The following is a 22685-nucleotide window of genomic DNA, read 5'->3' as shown; positions in this document are numbered from 1 at the left end:
TCCGCTCCTTCAAAGCATTCAAGTCCACCAGAGAGCGTTTACATTCCTTGACTTCCTCTTCAAGTTGCATCAAACGTGTTGTTTGCATCTCAAGTGTCCTCTTGAGATTCTCATTCTCAACCACAAGTACCCTTAGTGTGCCATTCTCCATTGCAAGTGCTCGTAAGTCTTCGCCTTGTTTGTTTACGGTCTCTTGCAATGATACCAAGTACGCCATGATCATGGTTTTCGATGTCGTTGGTTGGGTGGTTGTGTTGCTATCTCCATACGTAGGAGATTTTGGATCATTTTCCACAATGGTTGTGGACCTTGTTGAAGAAGAAGAACCCTTGCGAGTGCCGGAAGACATTGTATGTAAAATAGGAGATGAGAATCAATTTTGTTGCACCTGTTTACTTCGGAAATGCTGCTACAAAAACGCCTTCCATAACTCTAAAAATTTCTGTCTTTACATCAATGCGTAGAGGACTTCGTGCTCTTCGATTGAGGCTATAGATCACCCAAATCGGAGTTCGGATGAAGAAGTTATGATCAAAAGAGTGGACTACTGTCTACTAGGTCAAAAAACGGCTGCACTGAGAGAGAGAGAGAGAGAGAGAGAGAGAGAGAGAGAGAGAGAGAGAGAGAGAGAGAGAGAAATAGGCTCCACAATTTGAGACTTTCAAGCTGGCACGCTCCCTCTCTCCCTCTCTCGAGTCCACACCCACACACCCTCTCTCTCTCTCTCTCTCTCTCTCTCTCTCTCTCTCTCACACTCACTCACACACACACACACTCACACGCGCGCGTGCATGCACACACATTGGATTTGATGCCACCCTTTCCCAGACTTCCTGCAAGTACTTGGTCCCTCTCTTGGACTGTGTCAATCACATCAGCCTTGCCTGATAGAGAACCCTTCGTTGAGTTTGTTACACTTTGCATTTCCCTCATGTGGAAGATTTTGGTGAATCTTAGCTTCCAAGCTTAATAAAATATACTGAGTTTTGAATGGTGATGGAGACCTTCTCTTCAAAGGGCATCTTCTTGACCTGGAAATATTTAAGCGTCAAAGGCCGTGGACAGCCTTGCTATTTTCTGCAGAACGTGAGCGGCTATGTAAAGCTTGGCTCCCTACTGGCTATCATGGGGCCTTTTGGATGTGACAAAACTACTCTTCTCAACGCTCTTGCAGGTATTTGTGAGGGCTCTCTCTTCTTGGCGTATTACATGTTTGTGTGGAGGATGAAAGTGTGGTTAGCCATGTGTGCACGTAAAAGATTAACAAGCCATGCCACGATTGTGGTGAATGAAAGGGTCAGCAGGATAGGGTGCATATGTAAGAGAGAAGTAAGCTGATTAAAGATGTCAAAACTAGCTTCAAGTGTGACTATGATAAAATGGGCATATGCATGGTATGGCTGGTTTTGTCTGTGATACCCAGATTTAGTGTAAGTATTGTGATGTGACATATGCAGACCGCCTTCGCACCGCAATGGTAATTATGGAGGGACTCTCACCAATGGCCGACGACAATGGTTATCATATGGAAACTTTGTAAGTCGGCATCTCCTTCTTGAAAAAATCTTGATTGCCTTGGATTTATTGTTGCATTGCCTTCAATCATAATATCTTTCAATGGTGCTTGAATGCATTGGAATAGGCCTATGTAACTCGGGGTGACTTTCTTATCGTGACATTGACCACATATGAGACATTGGTATATGAAGCCCATCTACAGCTTCCTGAGAGCATGACTCCCTTTGAGAAGAATGAAAGAGTCCAAAACACTATAGGAGAAATGGGTCTGCAAGAGTGCGCATATACACTAGTGGGTGGTTGGTATATCCGAGGGCTGAGTGGGGGGCAAAAGAGATGTTTCAACATCACCATTGAAACCCTCAAGTAGTGGAAATTATTGTTCGTTGATGAGCCCACAAGTGGCCTTCACAGGTAAGCACACATATTCTTCCTGCTACCTATATCATAAGTGTCAGTATTGTGATGTGACATGCAGGCCGCCTTGGCACCGCAATGGTCAACTCTGGCATGATTCTTGCCAATGGCCGATGAGAACGGTTATCATATGGCAATTCTATAAGTGGACATCTCCTTTTTTTTAAAATCTTGATTGCCTAGGCCTATGTAACTCAAGACGACTCTCCTATCATGACATTGACCACATATGTGACATTGGTATATTTGGCCCACCATCTATAGCTTCCTGAGAGCATAACTCCCTTTGAGAAGCAGCGAAGAGTCCAAAACACTTGATGAAAAATGGGTCTACAAGAGTGCATAGATACACCAGTGGGTGGTTGGTATATCCAAGGGCTGAGTGGGGGCCAGAAGAGACATCTCAGCATCACCATTGAAACCCTCAAGCAGCAACAATTACTCTTCCTTGATGAGCCCACAATTGGCCTTCACAGGTAAGCACACATATTGCTTATGCTACCTATATCATAAGTGTAAGTATTTTGATGTGGCATGCGGGCCGCCTTGGCACCACAATGGTAGACTCTCGCAAGATTTTTGTCAATTGTCGACGACAACGATTATTGTATGGAAACTCTGTAAGAAGGCATCTCCTTCTTTTTAAAATCTTGATTGCCTTGGATTTATTGAGACATTGCTTTCAATCATGATATCTTTCAATGGTGCTTGAATGCATTGGAATAGTCATTTGTAGCTCAAGACAACTCTCTTATTACGACATTGACCACATATGATACATTGGTATATTCGGCCCATCTACAGCTTTGTGAGAGCATGAATCCCTTTGAGAATCAGTGAAGAGTCCAAAGCACTATATGAGAAATAGGTCTGCAAGAGTGCACACATACACTAGTTGGTGGTTGGTATATCCAAGGGTTGAGTGGGGGGAAGAAGAGATGTCTCAGCATCACCATGGAAACCCTCAAGCAGTGGAAATTACTCTTCTTTGATGATCCCATGAGTGGTCTTGACAGGTAAGCACATATATTGCTCCTGCTACCCATATCATACGGAAATTGTGATGTATTTAAAGCCATTGCATTAGCAAGGAGCTAATACAAGAGCATTTTCAGTCCCTCTATGGTAAATCACTTGCTGATATTGCAATGAAGTTGCATATGCACTGCTAGCATTTATATTTTGCCAAAGCAACGTAGCCATTTATGCCCAACCCCCTGGCCAGTGTAGCCTACAACCCACAATGCTCAGTGAGAGTGTGTGTGTGTGTGAGAGAGAGAGAGAGGTGGAACCTCTTTTGTTTGGGTGGTCCCAACACTGTTCCAATCCGGTGCTGGTTGCAGCTCCTTCCCACTATTCCAGAACCCGTTCAGAAGCAAAAGTTTGAACTTTGCATAGGAGCTTGAGGGCAGCACCTAAGTTTACATGGGAGTTTGAGAGAGCAGTGCCGTTGTACGAGGGTGTGCGTGTGATTTGAAATTGTGTGTGTATGTGCGTGCGTGCGTGTGTGTGTGTGTGTGTGTGTGTGTGTGTGTGTGTGTGTGTGTGAGAGAGAGAGAGAGAGAGAGAGAGAGAGAGAGAGAGAGAGGGAGAGAGAGTCTAAGGACGCTCTGGCACGAGTTTGAGGCAAACACTGACTAGGGATGCAAATTAGGAGCTTGATGGAGGCCATGAAAGGAAAGAAATATTGGTTGTAGCAAAACAAGCCCAAGCCCATGAAAGTGGCTATCACCATGGCCCAGTGCCGCCTGATCTAAGAAGGAGGAGGTGACCTACTCTACTCGATTGCTGGTGATCTAAGGCAGAGGTGTGTGCAGGCATCTAAAACCTTAATTTTGGGATGGTGTTGACTTCCTCATGTGCATGCTAGGATCAGATGTTTGAGGTCATGCACATGACATACATATGGATTCACAAGTGTGTAAGCAAGCCTACATGATTGCTTTGCAAGCGCGGGAAGCCTCAAGCATGGCAAGAATCATAGGGAGCCTGCACTTCCTCTCTGTGTGCACATGGTGCATACTTTATTCTCTCTCTCATCCAACTTAGTGTGTGAGGTCCCTACTCCCTTTCGCAAGGAGTGGAGTACCTTTGATAGGTCTCCAATCCTAAGAAAGAAAAACCAACGGACATTGCCTTAACTACTACATAGCCACGGGCATGAACTGTTAATGAAGGATTGGTACTATCTCGCTATGGTGGAGCATGACCACCATAAACCTATCTAAACACTATCTATAATCAATAATACCTAAGATTATAAATCTTAGAGTGACCAAATTGTGCATTTTTTCCCCATGTTTCAGAAGCACAGCCGCCAAGGTTTGTCTCTTTTAAGATTTATGACTTAAAAGAAAAAACTTCTAGCGTTAGAAAGTTACCCGACTCATCAGGTCTACCCGTCCATAGAATGATATCATGAGGGTATCATTCTCCCACTTGTCACACATCACTCACCCTTCTTTTGTTACCTAATTACTATCACGATGTTTAAACATATATGTTCCTTTACCTTATTTATGATACTCATTTGTTAAAATAGCAATCAGACAAGAAGTAGTCCATTTTTAAACTGACAACTTTTGGATTAGGTTCACTTAAGAATCTCTACTTGCACCATTAGGACCAATCGATATATACATTATTCATAACAACTCTTGTCATCTTGAGCGCCCCATACCGCTCAACAAGTACTCGTTGTGCCAACCTGGGCGTACTCCCGCCACAGCAACAACGGTGCCAAACCGGGCTTCATTTTCATGCCATGACAAAACATAACTGCAGTATCCAGGTGGGCCATCCTGGGTGTACTTCTACCGCAGCATCAGTTGTGCCACCCTAGATGTCATCTCACGCCTTGAAAATTGCCACCTAATGCCAATTCTTTCCTATGGAAAACAGCTTAACCAAACATTCTTTCCTATTTGTCATACATATGCCGAGTTTCTCGGGGTTAAGCTCCTTGGTTTCGGTCTGTGTTTTCCTTTCTTGAGGTGATTAATATATGTCTATGGTCTTGCATATGCAATGATGCATAACTTGAAACTGCAATACTAACCTGTACCATAGCTTCGATTGATTTGATTGGTGGAAACCTAGCATGTTCTGCAAGAGTTCCCCTGTTACTTGTACCAGCTTCATGACCATTAGCGCCGTGGGGTTCGAGCACGCTTTGGAGCCATTTTTTGTACTACACTTAGGTTATACACTTAGAACTTTAAATTGATCAATTTCCCTATTAATTTTCTTGAAATCTAAGGTCATTTTTACATATAAGTAACCTTGTTATTTTTCTTTAATATTACTTTACTAAAATTTTCCAAAGAGAGTCTGTAATTTGAACCCTCGCCAATTCGGATTCGCACTTAGTGTTATTGCAGTACACCTAATTTCTATATATCAAAATATTTCCTAATCTTAATTAATAAAAAATTAAGTGTGTAAACTACAAAATTGAAAGATTAGAAATGCATTACTTTTATGCATGACATTTTTAATCCTATTCTAACTTCAATTTTTATACTTCAACTAAATCAATTTTTAGTATTGTTCAAAATACTAATTAATCTAATTGATAATAAAATTGGTGAATGACAATTTCACTATGCATAATAAGAGTGTGATGAGTACCCTTATGTATTAACTTTCATTTAACTATACATAAGTTAATAGTTAAGATGTACTAACTAGAGAGAGTAGGTATAATTAGAGAGATCAGAGTAAGAGAGAACACACACACATACATATTTTTTAAAGCTAATTGAATCTTACTAATCCATTAGAGAGATTAGAGTACATGAGAATATACCCATAGCCTTTCTAAAGCTAATTGAATCTTACTAGTCCACTAGAGAAATTAGAGCAACAGAGAACACACACGCATCCTTTTCTAAAGCTAATTAAATTTGTTAATCCACTAGAGAGATTAGAGTAAGAGAGAACATACACACATCCTTTCTAAAGTTAATTGAATCTTACTAATCTACTAGAGAGATTAGAGTAAGAGATAACATACACACACATCCTTCCATTACTAATCCATTAGAGAGATTAGAGCACGAGAGAATACACACATCATTTTTAAAGCTAATTGAATGCTTAATTAAAACGTACCTTATTAATCCACTAGATTTTTTGCTCTCTTAGTGGTTTGTGGATGCCTTCTCTCTAAGAGAAGTTACAGCACTTCGTGAGCGTTATAGAGGCAATCTCTATGTGTAAAGTGTGAGTATGGATGCTCTATTTATAGAAGAAAAGAAAAATGTCCAACTTTTTTCCAAAAATATATTCTTTTTTTTGTTATTTTTTAGTTTTTTCCTTAAAATTTATACCTGCATTTTTGGTCCCCTTATGGTACCCATCAGCTTGACCAATTTGTCTTCATCATCAAGAGATAAGGCCACATAGCCCCCCTCATTAAGATTAGTCAAGACTAACCTCTCCTTTCCATGTGACTGTGTGTCCCACTTTGTCACTTCCTATGTGAGTCCAAGTGAGTCCATGTGCCTTCATGTGTCGTCCATGTGTATCTTTTGACTTTATAATTAGTTTATTTATTTCCTTCATGATAATTTACTTTACATTTTCAAGTTAAACTCTGCAGTCTTAGACTAACTTTATAGTAGTAAGAGAAAATTCTACAATCACTAAATAAGTATTGCAATCAACATCTTGTATAGCTAAACATGTCAGAATTTAGTAGCGTAAATTTTAAATTCTAGGTTTTCTTAGCCTACAGTTTATAATTTGAACTTGAATATCTTAAATAATGAGTGATGGTTGAAAAATTCAAATGCATAATAGAACTTGCGTGAAATTCGGAAGTAGAGACCTGGGTGCCAACATTTATAAAGCGATCAAAAGCGAGCAAGCAACAAAAAGTGAGCAAAGAAAAGTAAGTCATAGAACATATTAACCACAGTTTGAAGTTTTCTAAAAGTGTGTGTCCCTATGCTTGGAGTGATGCAAAGTATATTCTCCTTAACATAGCCCTCATGTGAAATTTTTTCTTTCTTCTATTCCTAGGAGGTTCACTATTAAGAACCGTTCTATATAAGGTGTGTTCACATGATACTTAAAAAATACTTGTATTAAAATGTTTGCAGGAATAGATTGACCCCTTTATTTTCTTAATTAATGGGTGTTTTTTCAAAAAACCCTCTTATTAATGTATCTTTTTCAGAGTGCTTAAATTTTTGAAAATAGAAAACCCCTCGTGTTGAATTTACGTGTTATGTTAACATGATTGTAAAGTGGACCCCCAAGATTGTGTCCAAAGTATCATTTGAATGGTGTGTGATGATTTGCTGTCTCATTTGTTGACAATAAGTAATTTTAGAGGATTATTATAAGTAGAATGCAAGCACCAGCTAGTATAGTTTTTTCGTGCATGCTCCAAACAAGTTCTTAAAACCAAAGAGGCCCACATAAGTATTAGCGCAACAACATATTAGCTACACAGAGGTGGTCGAATTTCGTGCACATTAAAAAATTCATGGTATATACTTGCTACAGAGAGGTGGTTGAATTTTGATGGCCTTGTTATAGGCATGCTAGATTTGCTAGGTATTTTGAGACACTTCAATGCCTATGAATGTCTACAAAAAGATTCCTAAAAGGGCCAAGATGAGAGTAAGCCATTGATTTTGATGAGAACAGTTAATTTTGACCTGCTTTGCATGCCAATTAGTCGAGCGACATTGAGAGGCTTCACTCATACACAACAATAGAGCTTGTAGAAGTGAAGCCTAAACTTAAAACAAAGATAGATTAAAAGTAAGCAAACAACATGTTTCCGGCAATAAGTACTCAAGCCACAAAAAATGGTGGCAGTGAGACCAATGACATCAGCTAGTGGTCATGAGAAATCATTTCTCAAAATCATACTTAGAAGTTTGTTGAAATAAAAATTTGAGAAATTACACTAATGTTAGGTAGTCTTAAACTAATGTTAGGTAGGCATTTTAAGGGTCATGATTGTAAACCGAGAAACATTTTTCCAAATGCAGACATCATCCTACCCTTTTTATACTTAAAGACTAGTCATTATCACGAATGTTTCCTTTTGATCTTTATTGTGAATATTGCACTCACAGGGCACTCTCAACTTGCGTTTCCAAACGCAAGTTAAAATCGCATGGTGAAGACAAAATTTTGGCCGCTTCTAAATTTTATCTTCACCATGCGATTTCAACTTGCGTTTGGAAACGCAAGTTGAGAAGGCAAGCATGGGGCTATATTCAGGCAGGTGGTGATCGGGGCTACAAAGGCGCATTACCAGTTCCTTGGTACCATCTGCACGCTGGGCCTTTCTTAACGGCTTTCTACTGCATTTTAGTCTCAGGCCCAGTAGCTCCTGCACCTCCTCCATCATTGTATCATTGTTATCCAAATCCCCCTCATGCAAGTGGGTGCAGTTACGCTAGCAATCCCTTGTGCACCGTCTCACTTGCCCATCCGAACCCTTGTAGTGTCCCCACCAAGATGTGCAGGCTCATGCCGTTCACTTGCAGCTACGTCGGGTTGGTAAATCTCAGCCCCATCACCAGCTCCAATAGCAACCTACCACAGCTATACATGTCACGTTTGTTTATTTCTCTTTCAAAGCTTGACATTGCTCGCTACATGCCTCTTGCTCTAGTCTACACCATGCTCTCTTAAGATGATGTGTGTATTAGCACCACCATATAGTGGGGTCACAGAACCTTGTTCTAGGTAGGGGAGGGATTCATCGGGAGTCTGGGCAGAAGTTATGCTATACAATTATCCTATCCGGCCTTATTGTGCATCTCATGGGCCATTCACACAAGCACTACCCTCCAAGCCTCCACCAAGGCCTAGCAACTTTCCTTTTAATTGAAACTCTTAAAGAACTGGTATGGTGAATGAGATTATCACATTCTGTAGTCTGAGTAATTTTACTATTAAAATAAGTGTGTCATAGGATCAATGCTGAATTTCAAGGTGAACAATGGGACACTCTAATTATAAAATTAGAGTGAAAAAGCAATTTCTTTGTGTAAACTTTGGCTGTTGGTATAGTTTACATTAAAGAAAGGGTAAAAGAAAGCATTTCTTAAGTAGTGGATCACTTATCAACCCCATCAATATGGCTGGGACTACTAGCTCCGCGTGCGCATTAACCGGAATCTCACGAGATTCCCTAAAAGAGCCCCTCTCTCTCTCTCTCTCTCTCTCTCTCTCTCTCTCTCTCTCTCTCTCTCTCTCTCTCTCTCTCTCTCTCTCTCTCTCTCTCTCTCTCTCTCTCTCTTCCGTCTCTCCTCTCTCTTCGCCCGCCTGCTCAGAACCTCCACCATGACTCAGGGCAGATCCCCCCTCCTCTGGCTCTGCACATGCCAGGTCGCCTCCTGGTTGAACGTGATTGCCTGCACTCGCCTCCATTGCGACCTCCACTCAGATCGGGCCTGCATTTTCTCAGCATATGAAGAATGGGGACAACACACAGGTTTCTCCCCTAGCAATTGTACGCTCAGAGAGTCCGATGTAGCACTCACTATTCTCTCTTTCTCGATCGCGACGACTGTAGTCCCTCTGTCCCCTCCACGTGCCATCTTTGAAGCGGACCTCCGCCCTCACCTTTTCCTTTGCTCTCGTTTCCCCCTTGAAGCTTTGGGAGCATCTTCCCCGATTCTAGTTAATTCACCTCCTTCCCAAAATTGGGCACACCTACTACATCGTTCTTTGTTGAATCCAATATGGGGAAAGAGTTTTGGGGTTGATAGTGACTAGCGTAATAGGAGCTGAGCCTTTTGAAAAAATTGCCCGAATGATATAGTGAAGAGGTTTTGGCCAGATTTTTAAAAAATGTGTAAGATGATAGCGTGAATACTCACATGGAGGTGGTCTTTGAGTGGTATTTTCCTAGTAAGACAAGGCCAGAGCTCAAACAAAAATGAGGGATACTTGCTTCAATGAATCTGGGAAACTTTTCAAAGTAAATCACCTTGTCATGTCCGTAGAGAATGAATGTGTGAGCAATAGATGTATAATAGTTAGCCCCCCCTCTCTTCATGTTTTATCTTGGTCAATTGGGTTATGAGTGTTGGAAGACAAAAATCTTTAAGATGTTCTCAGAAGATGTTTTAGCACCTAGATGACATTGTGTGGCTGTTCGGGACTACTAGATTGAACACAGTCACATCCAGAAAAATCAAAGGATAGTGTCCATAAGCATCTTTGCGGGTTTATGATCCCTTTTGGGTTCATTGTAGCATTCCATTTTTACCATGCAATACCTTAAGAAACTTTGGAGAATGTTTAGTACTTTAATGATGGAAATGGGTCGCACATTTCAAATTTTGAGGATTTGATGGCATGAAGGACCTAGGTGAGTCAAGGTTTTACCCTCATTCGCTTCTTATAGCTTGTTGCCTGCTCAATAAATGATAGATCTCTAGAGACCTTAGGTAGACCATGAAATCAAAATTTTTCCAGATAGTGAACCAGTCTCAAGAGCACCGTACAAGATGTCACTTCCAGAGGCTATAGAGCTCAAGGAGCAGCCCAAGCAGTTGATTGAGAAAGGGTTTATCCGACTTAGTACGTCTCCATGGGGTGCACTTGTTCTCTTCCAAAATAAAAAGGATGGCTCTCTTCGACTTTCCATATATTATAGGGGCTTAAATCAAGCTACCATCAAGCATAAATATCCAATTCCTCGTATTGACGAGATGCTAGAGAGATTACAAATTCAAATCCAAGAGGCTGATATCTCCAAAACAGCTTTCAACACTCGTTATGGTCATTACAAATTTACAGTGATGGCTTTCGGACTTACGGATGCTCCTGCAACTTTCAATCATTTGATGCACGAGATCTTTAGAGAATTCTTTGACGATTTTGTCTTAGTATTCTTCGACGATATCTTAATTTATTCCAAATCAGAGGAAGAGCATGAAGGACATGTTAGGAAAGTGTTAGAGCTTTACGTCGAAATAAGCTATATGCAAAGAAAAGAAAATGTACCTTTTTTTCCCCTAAGGTCTGTTACTTAGGTCTTATGATTTCACCTGAAGGAGACTCTATTGACCCTGACAAAGCCAAGGATATTGTGGAATGGCCTCAACCCACTTCACAAATAGAAGTCAGAGGGTTCTTAGGTATCACAGGGTGGTACAGGATCTTTGTAAAGGACTATGCTCTTAAAGCTGCATCACTAACCGACATGCTAAAGAAAGGAGCTACAATATTTTGGGAAGAAAAGCATGAATCTTGCTTCAAACAACTTAAGAAGTATCTTGCTTTAGAACCTCTATTTAAACTTCCAGACTTCACCCAAGAATTTGAAGTGATCACAGATGCTAGTAACCTTGCATTAGGAGGAGTCCTTACTCAAGAAGGAAGGAATGTAGCTTACACTTCTTGAAAGCTTAGGATTCATGAAGTGAGTTATGCTACACATGATTTAGAATTGCTAGCAGTTATTCACGCTTTCAGGCTATGGAGACATTATCTATTGGGACGCAAATTCAAATTGATAACAGATCACAAGAGCCTTAAGTTGATTTTCACCCAACCTAACCTTAACATGAGACAGAGGAGATGGATAGAGCTCATGCACAAATATGATTTTGATATTAAATTTAGACTAGGTAAGGATAATGTTGTGGCAGATGCCCTAAGCCGTAAATCTTTTCTAGGGACAATTTCCATGGCTAACAACCCTATTTTAGACAAGGTCTTGGATGCTGTTGTCAAAGATGCAGATTACCAAATGCTTGCTAGTATCCTACATGAAGAGAGGGTATTCAAATGAGCCTAAACCTCTACATTACTCCTTAGAAGATGGACAAATTTACTATAGGAATCAACTATGTATACCTAAGGATTCTACCCTAAGGAATGCTATCTTATATGAAGCACATGATGGCCCAACTTCAAAACATCCAGGTTATGGAAAAACCCTCAATGCAATTTGCAGAAGTTACTATTGGCAAGGTATGAAGGGTGATGTCCTTTGCTATGTCAAGCAATGTTTGTCTTGTCAAAGGAGTTAAAGCAGAGAGACTAAAGATGCCAGGTAAATTACATCCTTTAGATATTCTCCAAATGAAATGGGAATGTATTAGCATTGACTTTATCACCGGGTTTCCTTTTGTTCAAGCTGGCTATGATTCAATCATGGTCATAGTCGACTTACTTACTAATGTGGCTCACTTAATCCCAGTCAAGGCAACCTTTTCATCTTCAAATATTGCTCGTCTATTTGTGAAGGAGGTTTTCAGAATTCATGGTTTACCCAAGAGGATTGTTAGTGATCGTGATGCCAAGTATACTTCAAAGTTTTGGGTATCATTGTTTCAACTATTGGAACCCAGTTATGTTTTTGAACTGCTTATCATCCTCAAACTAATGGACAAACCGAAAGAGTTAATCACCCCTGACCATGTTCTTGATGAAGGGAAAGTCATTTTACTTGCTCAAGATGTATTACAGCTTCAACCTGATACTATCCTAGAAACTCGAGAAAAAAAGCTTAGGAATAGATCTATCAAAGAACATCTTATCTTATGGAAGGATTTCCCTGTAGAAGATTCTAGTTGGGAAGATGAGACAACCCTTCTTAAGGATTACCCTTCATTGTTCTTGAGATGAGGACATCTCAAATTCTAAGTTGGAGAGATTGTAAGGTCTCTACTTCTGAATTCATCTGAACTCACATAGGAGGGGACAAAGTGGGACACACAGTCACATGGAAAGGAGAGGTTAGTCTTGATTAATCCTAATGAGGGGAGCTGTGTGGCCTTATCTCTTGATGATGAAGACAAATTGGTCAAGTTGATGGGTACCACAAGGGCACAAAAACGCGGGTATAAATTTTAAGAAAAAAATAAATAAAATTTAAAAAAATATATATTTTTAAAATTTTTAATTTTTAATTTTTTAAAAAGCTAGATGTTTTTTCTTTCTGCTACAAATAGAGCATCCATACTCACACTTTAAACATAGAGATTGCCTCTATAACGCTCACGAAGAGCTGTCACTTCTCTTAGAGAGAAAGCGTCCACAAACCATTAACATAGCAAAAAATTTAGTGGATTAGTAAGGTATGTATTAATTAAGCATTCAATTAGCTTTAGAAATGGAGTGTGTATTCTTTCACACTCTAATCTCTCTACTGGATTAGTAAGATTCAATAAGCTTTAGGAAGGATGTGTGTGTGTTATCTCTTACTCTAATCTCTCTAGTGGATTAGTAAGAATCAATTAGCTTTAGAAAGGATGTGTGTACTTAATGCCAACACTAATAAGTAGAGAGTCTTGAGGGAAATCATACCGAAGGTATTGGACATACATTCTTTCCTAGGGAAAACAACTTAACCAAGCATTCTTTCCTACTTGTCATACATATGCCGAGTTTCTCGGGGTTAAGCCCCTTGGTTTTGGTCCGTATTTTCCTTTCCTAAGGTGATTAATATATGTCTATGGTCTCGCATATGCAATGATGCATAACTTGAAACTACAATACTAACATGTACCATAGCTCCGATCGATCCGATTGGTGGAGACATAGCATGTTCGCAAGAGCTCCCCCGTTACTTGTACCGGCTTCATGATCATTAGTGCCTTGGGTTCGAGCACGCTTTGGAGTCAATTTTTTGTATTACACTTAGGTTATATACTTAGAACTTTAAATTGGTCAATTTTCCTAGTAATTTCCTTGAAATCTAAGGTCATTTTTACATATAAGTAACCTTGTTATTTTTCTTGAATATTACTTTACTAAAATTCTCCAAAGAGAGTCTATAATTTGAACCCTCGCCAACTCAGATTCGCACTTAGTTATATTGCACTACACCTAATTTTTAAATATCAAAATCTTTCCTAATCTTAATTTTAAAAAAATTAAGTGTGTAAACTACAAAATTGAAAGTTTAGAAATGCATAACTTTTATGCATGACATTTCGAATCCAATTTTAACTTCAATTTTTAAACTTCAACACCATGTGGAAGGCTCGATGTTCCCACATTCTGGTCCTTTTTTAGTATTATTCAAAATACTAACTAAACTAATTGATAATAAAATTGGTGAATGAGACTTACATCATGCATAATAAGAGTGTGATGAGTACTCTTTTGTATTAACTTTCAATTAACTATGCATAAGTTAATACTTAAGATGTACTAACTAGTAGAGAGTAGGTATACTTAGAGAGATTAGAGTAAGAAAGAACACACACACATGTTTTCTAAAGCTAATTGAATCTTACTAATCCATTCGAAAGATTAGAGTAAAAGAGAAAACACACACTCATCATTTCTAAAACTAATTGAATCTTATTAATCTATTAGAGAGATTAGAGTAAGAGAGAACATACACACATCCTTTCTTAAAACTAATTGACTCTTACTAATGCATTAGAGAAATTATGATAAAAGAGAACACACACACATCCTTTTCTAAAGCTAAATAAACTTTACTAATCCACTAGAGAGATTAGAGTACGAGGGAACATACACACATCCTTTCTAAAGTTAATTGAATCTTACTAATCCATTAGAGAGATAAGAGAAGCAGTTCCTGAGACGTGAGATGACGTCCAGGGTGGCACAGTTGATACTGTGGTGGAAGTACACCGAGCATGGTCCAGCTGGATACTGTAGTTATGTTTTTCCATGGCATGAGGATGATGCCCGGTTTGGCACCGTTGTTGATGTGGTGGGAGTACGCCCAGGTTGGCACATTAAGTACTCGTCGAGCGGTATGGGATGCTTAGGATGACAAGAGTTTTTATGAATAATGTATACACCGATTGGACCTAATGGCACAAGTAGATATTCTTAATTGAACCTAATCCAAAAGTCGTTGGTTTAAAAATGGACTAGTTCTTGCCTGATTACTGTTTGTAATACTGTCTGAAGGGTTGTTTTAACGAATGAGTATCATAAATAAGGTAAAGGAACATGTATGTTTAAACAGCATGATAGTAATTAGGTAACAAAAGAAGAATGAGTGCGCTGTGGAAAGTGGGAGAGTGATACCCTCATAGTATCATTCTATGGACGGGTGGACCCAATGAGTCGGGTAGCTTTCCAACGCTAGATTTTTTTTTCTTAGTCATAAATCATAAAAGAGACGAACCTTGGAGACTGTGCTTCTGAAACATGGAAAAAAAAGCGCACAGGTTGGTCACTCTAAGATCTATACTCTTAGGTATATTTGATTATAGATAGTGTTTAGATAGGGTTATGGTGGTCATGCTCTGCCACAGCGAGATAGGACCAATCTTTCACTAACGGTTCACGCCCGTGGCTACGTAGAGTTAAGGCAATATTGTCCGTTGGTTTTTCTTTTCTCAAGATTGGAGACCTATCAAAGGTACTCCGCTCCTCTTGAAGGGAGCAGTGACCTCATTATGAACCGTAGGCTGAGAAAACCTAGAATTTAAAATTTACGCTACAAAATTCTGACATGTTTAGCTATACAAAATACTGACTAACTTATTGCAATACTTATTTACTGATTGTAGAATTTTCTTTTACTACTGTTAAGTTAGTCTAAGACTGTAAAGTTTAACTTGAAAATGTAAAGTAAATTATCACTAAGAAAATAAATAAAATAACTATAATGTCAAAAGGTACACATGGACGACACATGAAGGCACATGGACTCACTTGGACTCACATAGGAGGGGACAAAGTAGGACACAAAGTCACATGGAACGGAGAGGTTAGTCTTGACTAATCTTAATGAGGGGGCTGTGTGGCCTTATCTCTTGATGATGAAGACAAATTGGTCAAGCTAATGGGTACCACAAGGGGACCAAAAACGCGGGTATAAATTTTAAGGAAATTTTTTTAAAAAATAAAAAATATATACATATATATTTTTTGAAAAGTTTATTATTTTTTATTTGAAAAAAACGTTGGACATTTTTCTTTTTTGCTATAAATACAGCATCCATACTCACGCTTTAAACATAGAGATTGCCTCTATAACGCTAACAAAGTGCTGTCACTTCTCTATTGTAAGGTCTCTACTTTCAAATTTCACACAAGTTCTATTATGCATTTGAATTTTCCAACCATCACTCATTATTTAAGATATATATTCAAGTTCAAATTATGAACCGTAGGCTGAGAAAACCTAGAATTTATTCGAGCAGGTTTAATACTGACTAACTTATTGCAATACTTATTTACTGATTGTAGAATATTCTTTTACTATTGTAAAGTTAGTTAAAGACTGTAAAGTTTAACTTAAAAATGTTAAGTAAATTATCATTAAGGAAATAAAAAAAAATTATAAAGTCAAAAGATACACAAGGACGACACGTGAAGGCACATAAACTCACCTGGACTCACATAGGAGGGGACAAAGTGGGACAGACAGTCACATGGAAAGGAGAGGTTAGTCTTGACCAATCTTAATGAGGGGGGTGTGTGGCCTTATCTCTTGATAATGAAGACAAATTGGTCAAGCTGATGGGTACCACAACGGGACCAAAAACGCGGGTATAAATTTTAAGGGGAAAAAAAATAAAAAAATAGAAACTAGCTTTAGAAATGATGTCTGTATTCTCTTGTTCTCTAATCTCTCTAATGGATTAGTAAGATTCAATAAGCTTTAGGAAGGATGTGTGTGTGTGTTATCTCTTACTCTAATCTCTCTAGTGGATTAGTAAGATTCAATTAGCTTTAGAAAGGATGTGTGTAGGTTCTCTCTTACTCTAATCTCTCTAGTGGATCAGTAAAGTTTAATTAGCTTTAGAAAAGGATGTGTGTGTGTTCTGTTTTACTCTAATTTCTCTAGTGGATTAGTAAGATTCAATTAGCTTTGAAAAGGATGTGTGTATATTTTTTCGTACTCTAACCTCTCTAATGGATTAGTAAGATTCAATTAGCTTTAGAAAAGATGTGTGTGTGTGTTCTCTCTTAATCTAATCTCTCTAATTATGTCTACTCTCTCTAGTTAGTACATCTTAACTATTAACTTATGCATAGTTAATTGAAAGTTAATACATAAGAGTACTCATCACACTTTTATTATGCATGATGAAATTCTCATTCACCAATTTTTTTATCAATTAAATTAATAAGTATTTTGAATAATACTAAAAATTGATTTAGTTGAAGTATAGAAATTGAAGTTAGAATTGGATTAGAAATGTCATGCATAAAAGCAATGCAGTTCTAAACTTTCAATATCATAGTTTACACACTTAGTTTTTTATTAATTAAGATTAGGAAGATTTTGATATATAGAAATTAGGTGTAGTGCAATAACACTAAGTGCGAATCCAAATTGGCGAGGGTTCAAATTATAGACTCTCTTTGGAAAATTTTAGTAAAGTAATATTTAAGAAAAATAACAAGGTTACTTATATGTAAAAATAACCTTAGATTTCAAAAAAATTACTAGGAAAATTGACTAATTTAAAGTTCTAAGTGTATAACCTAAGTGTAGTACAAAAAAATGGCTCCAAAGCATGCTTGAACCCAAGGCGCTAATGATCATGATGCCGGTACAAGTAACGGGGGAACTCCTGCAGAACATGCTATGTCTCCAACAATCGGATCAATCAGAGCTATGGTATAGTTTAGTATTGCAGTTTCAAGTTATGCATCATTACATATGCGAGACCATAGACATATATTAATCACCTTAGGAAAGGAAAATACGGACCAAAACCATAGGTCTTAACCTCAAGAAACTCGGCATATGTATGACAAGTAGGAAAGAATGTTTGGTTAAGTTGTTTCTCATAGGAAAGAATGTATGTCCAATACTTTTGGTATGCACTGCTATCAGGTGACAGTTGTCGAGGCGTGAGATGACATCCAGGGTGACACAACTGATGCTGCAGTTATGTGTGGCCATGACGTGACGATGACGCCCGGTTTGGCACCGTTGTTGCTAGGGCGGGATTATGCCCAGGTTGGCATAGTGAGTACTTGTCGAGTGGTATGGGATGCTAAGGATGACAAGATGTTTTATGCATAATGTATATACCGATCGGACCTAATGGCGCAAGAAGAGATTCTGAAGTGAACATAATCCAAAAGTCGTCGGTTTAAAAATGGACTACTTCTTGCTTGATTACTGTTTGTAATACTGTTTGAAGGGTTGTTTTAACGAATGAGTATCATAAATTAGATTAAGGAACATGTATGTTTAAACATCGTGGTAGTAATTAGCTAACAAAAGAAGGGTGAGGGCGGTGTGGAAAGTGGGAGAATGATACCCTCATGGTATCATTCTATGGACGGGTGGACCCGATGTGTCGGATAACTTTCCAACGCTAGGCGTTTTTTCTTTTTTTAGTCATAAATCTTAAAAGAGAGGAACTTTGACGGCTGTGCTTCTGAAACATGGGGAAAAAAGCGCACAGGTTGGTCACTCTAATATTTATACTCTTAGGTATAATTGATTATAGATAGTGTTTAGATAGGGTTATGGTGGTCATGCTCCGCCATAGCAAGATAGGACCAATCCTCCACTAATTGTTCATGTCCGTGGCTATGTAGTAGTTAAGTCAATGTCCGTTGGTTTTCCTTTCTCAGGATTGGGGACCTATCAAAGGTACTCTGCTCCTCTTGAAAGGGAGCAGGGACCTCACACTGGTATCAAAGCCTAGGTTAAATCTTGGGGAGATTTTTAGATTGATGTTTGGATGTTGAAGGATGCGAATGTTTAAAATAATACAAAAACCTAGGAAAATTGTTTTGAATGTTTATATGTTATTGAGGATTGAACTTTCCTGATACAAGAAAATGTTCATTTGGCCTACCAGGAATTCCAGGTGTTAACCATCATGTTTGAAAATTCATGCCAATCACCAAATTATCAATTTCAAAAATTGGTGATGAAGATTTTGGAAAAGGTATTTGCACCACCTATCCCAAGGGTGCATAGAGAATGGGGCATCAACTAGAGTCCATCTCGAGGAATCTATACCATTGATGCTAACAAGATATGGTGCATGGCTACCAACCTCAAGAAACTTTGATGGGCAGAGGAATTAAAAGTCATCTAAGTTTATCTTTTCATTGGTACTAAGAATCCGGATGCTACCATTACCTTGGGAGGAGAAAAGATATCTCAGACTCAATGGGTCTATAACCAAGTTGCCCAGAGTTATCCATGGTGGTAGGATTCGACCCATGTGTGTATCTTCTAGCTCTGGAGGGTCAAAGGAAACTTATTTTTTGGATCCTTTAGCCTATCCTTTTGTAATCACTAAACTCAAAATATAGGAATATTTCAAAGCCTTGTACTCAAAGACTACCAACCTTGGTAGCAAATAATGTGTATATGAATAAAGTTTGGATCGATATTGACTTTTGCCTATACTATTGTTTGATCAAGTCTTGTCTTAAAGTGGATTAAAGTTACTGTATCAAATAAAATTTCACTTAATCTATATTGCACAAAGTGCGGTGTACACATCTCTTCAAGAGAAAAAGCTACTTCTCAAGCAAGATAAACTTACCTCTTTCAAGGAGGAAGGAACTATAGTTGAGCGCAATGCACAAGTGTGGCTCAAAGAGATGGAGGATTATTTTGCTGCTACTGGTATTACTCCCGATAAACAAGAAATGTTGGCTATGTTTCGTCTCACGGGGGATTCCAACCTTTGGTGGAAACAACATTGCAAAGATAATCAAGTAGCTCAAAACACTCAAACTTGGGAAGAGATTAAGTATGTTGTCAAAGGATGTTATCTTCCACTTGCACATAAATCCCTTAAGATGAATGAATTTTTCAACTTACATCCGTTTCATCTTATAGTGGAAGAATACTACTCCAAATTTGCAGATCAACAAGTAGCTCGTTTTTGCCAAGGGCTAAATGCTCCTTTAAATACTCATCTAGCAGCCATGAGGCCTATAAATTTACAAGATGATCTTTTAAGAGCTAAACCCTTAGCTAAAGATATGTCAAACTATCGAAGGGGACGAAATGGAAATATAAGGAATGCTACAAGGAGAGGACGATCTATGATGTGGAACCAAAGGCAAGTTCACCCAGCTCATCAAACTCATTTGATAGTCAGCTTCAGCAACTAGAGCTCAAAATGAAAATCTTAGATGCTATGAATGCAACGAGATAGGACATTTTAGGAATGTATGTCCTAGGCGAGTCTTTGCAATAAATATACCTAATCGAGCCAGATGGCAAGGTCAAATAGTAAATCACGGAGGAAGAAATGGAGGACGAGGGCAAGGGCACGGAATGGCTGCCATAGTCAATGCTATCATAGGAGAACCAACATTGGGAGAAGAACAAGAGGAAAGATCAACTCTACATGTTGCAATTGATAACCCCGTAGCAAGACAAGAATATGCTGTCATTCAAACACCTACAAATCACCAAGGTGAAAAATTTGAGCTTCTTATTGATTGTGGCAGTACTCATTCTTTCTTGTCATCTAAATGTTTGCGGAGGTTAGGACATAAACAACACGTTGCAAGAAATATGAGAGTTGAGTTAGCCAATGGAAAGGAGGTGTCATCTCAGTACAATGTGGGAAAAGTAGATTTCAACTTGGGAGAATATTCTACTTCTGCTACTTTTCGAACCTTACCCATAGGAATCTATGACGAAATTCTTGGAATGGATTGTTTAGCCAGGCATAATGCCAACATCCATTGTGCCCAAGGAAGTGTTACCTTTGTGGACAACCACGGTCAGGAAGTCACTATTCAAGGCTAGAATGGACGGCCAAAAGCTTACTTGGTCAAAGCTAATCGTCTTTGAAAGGGTTACGCAAGGGTCAACAAATTTTTGTAGTCAAACTAAACAAAGTAAAAAAATCTTCCTTCAACCCAAAATCAATGTGGCTAGAAGAATTTTCAGATGTTTTCCCCACAGAACTTTTTGAACTACCACCACTAAGGGAGGTAGACCATGAAATCAATTTTTTTCCAAGTAGTGAACTGGTCTCAAGAGCGCTATACAAGATGGCACTTCCAGAGGCTATAGAGCTCAAGGAGCAGTTCAAGCAGTTGATTGAGCAAGGGTTTGTCCGATTTTGTACACCTCCATGGGGTGCACCTGTTCTCTTCCAAAAGAAAAAGGATGGCTCTCTTCGACTTTGCATAGATTATAGGGGCTTAAGTCAGGTTATCATCAAGAATAAATATCCAATTCCTCCTATTGACGAGATGCTAGACAGATTACATGGAGCCAAAATTTTCACAAAGGTTGATCTTTGATTTGGCTATCATTAAATCCAAATGTAGGAGACTGATATCTCCAAAATAGCTTTCAACACTCGCTATGGTCATTACAAATTTACAGTGATGGCTTTCGGACTTACGAATGCTCCTGCAACTTGCAATCATCCGATGCACGATATCTTTAGAGAATTATTGGACAATTTTGTCCAAGTATTCGTTGATGATATCTTAATTTATTCCAAATCAAAGGAAGAGCATGAAGGACATGTTAGGAAAGTGTTAGAGCTTTTATGCTGAAATAAGTTGTATGCAAAGAAAACAAAATGTACCTTCTTTACCCCTAAGGTCTGTTACTTAGGGTTTATCATTTCACCTGAAGGAGTCTTTGTTGACCATGACAAAGTCAAGGATATTGTGGAATGGCCTCAACCCACTTCACAAACCAAAGTTAGAGGGTTCTTACGTATCACAAGGTGGTACAGGATCTTTGTAAAGGACTGTGCTCTTAAAGCTGCACCACTAACCGACTTGCTGAAGAAAGGAGCTATGATACTTTGGGAAGAAAAACATGAATCTTGCTTCAAACAACTTGCTTCAGAAACTCTTTTAAAACTTCCAGACTTCACCCAAGAATTCGAAGTGATCACAGATGCTAGTAACCTTGCATTAGGAGGAGTCCTTACTCAAGAATGAATGCCTGTAGCTTACACTTCTCGAAAGCTTAGGATTCATGAAGTGAATTATGCTACACATGATTTAGAATTGCTAGCAGTTATTCACGCTCTCAAGCTATGGAGACATTATCTATTGGGATGCAAATTCCAATTGGTATTAGATCATAAGAGCCTTAAGTGGAATTTTACCCAACCTAACCTTAACATGAGACAGAGGAGATGCATAGAGCTCATGCACGAATATGATTTTGATATTAGTTTTAGACTAAGTAAGGATAATGTTGTGGCAGATGCCCTAAGCCATAAAGCGTTTTTGGGGACAATTTCCATGGCTAACAACCCTATTTTAGACAAGGTCTCGGATGCTGTTGTCAGAGATGCAGACTACTAGATGCTTGCTAGTATCCTACATGAAGACAGGGTATCATCAAATCAGTCTAAACCTCTACATTACTCCTAAGAGGTGGGAAAATTTACTATAGGAATCGACTATGCACACCTAAGGATTATGTCCTAAAAAATGCTAGCGTATATGAAGCACATGATGGCCCAACTTCAGGACGTCCAAGTTATGCCAAAACCCTCAATTCCATTCGCAAAAGTTATTATTGGCAAGGTATGAAGGGTGATGTCCTTCACTATGTCAAGTAGTGTTTGTCTTGTCAAAGAATTAATGCAGAGAGACTAAAGATTCCAGGTAAAGTACATCCTTTAGATATTCCCCAAATGAAATGGTAATGTATTAGCATGGAATTTATCACCGGGTTTCCTTCTATTCAAGCTGGCTATGATTCAATCATGGTCATAGTTGACTTGCTTACTAAGGTGGCTCACTTAATCCCAGTCAAGAAAACCTTTACAGCTTCAGATATTGCTTGTCTGTTTGTGAAGGAGGCTTTCTGAATTCATGGTTTACCCAAGAGGATTGTTAGT

The 22685-nt window shown here is 38.6% G+C and overlaps 1 pseudogene; it reads left to right on the top strand.

Moving 5' to 3' along the window:
- Window positions 1-996: 996 nt before the first annotated feature.
- LOC147440160 (ABC transporter G family member 1 pseudogene) lies at window positions 997-1936 on the top strand (annotated as a pseudogene).
- Window positions 1937-22685: the final 20749 nt, after the last annotated feature.

The sequence above is a fragment of the Adiantum capillus-veneris genome, chromosome 15, assembly GCF_014529385.1.
Source record: "Adiantum capillus-veneris isolate H3 chromosome 15, ASM1452938v2, whole genome shotgun sequence".
NCBI lineage: Eukaryota > Viridiplantae > Streptophyta > Polypodiopsida > Polypodiales > Pteridaceae > Adiantum > Adiantum capillus-veneris.
This window is presented reverse-complemented; position numbering and strand designations above follow the sequence as displayed.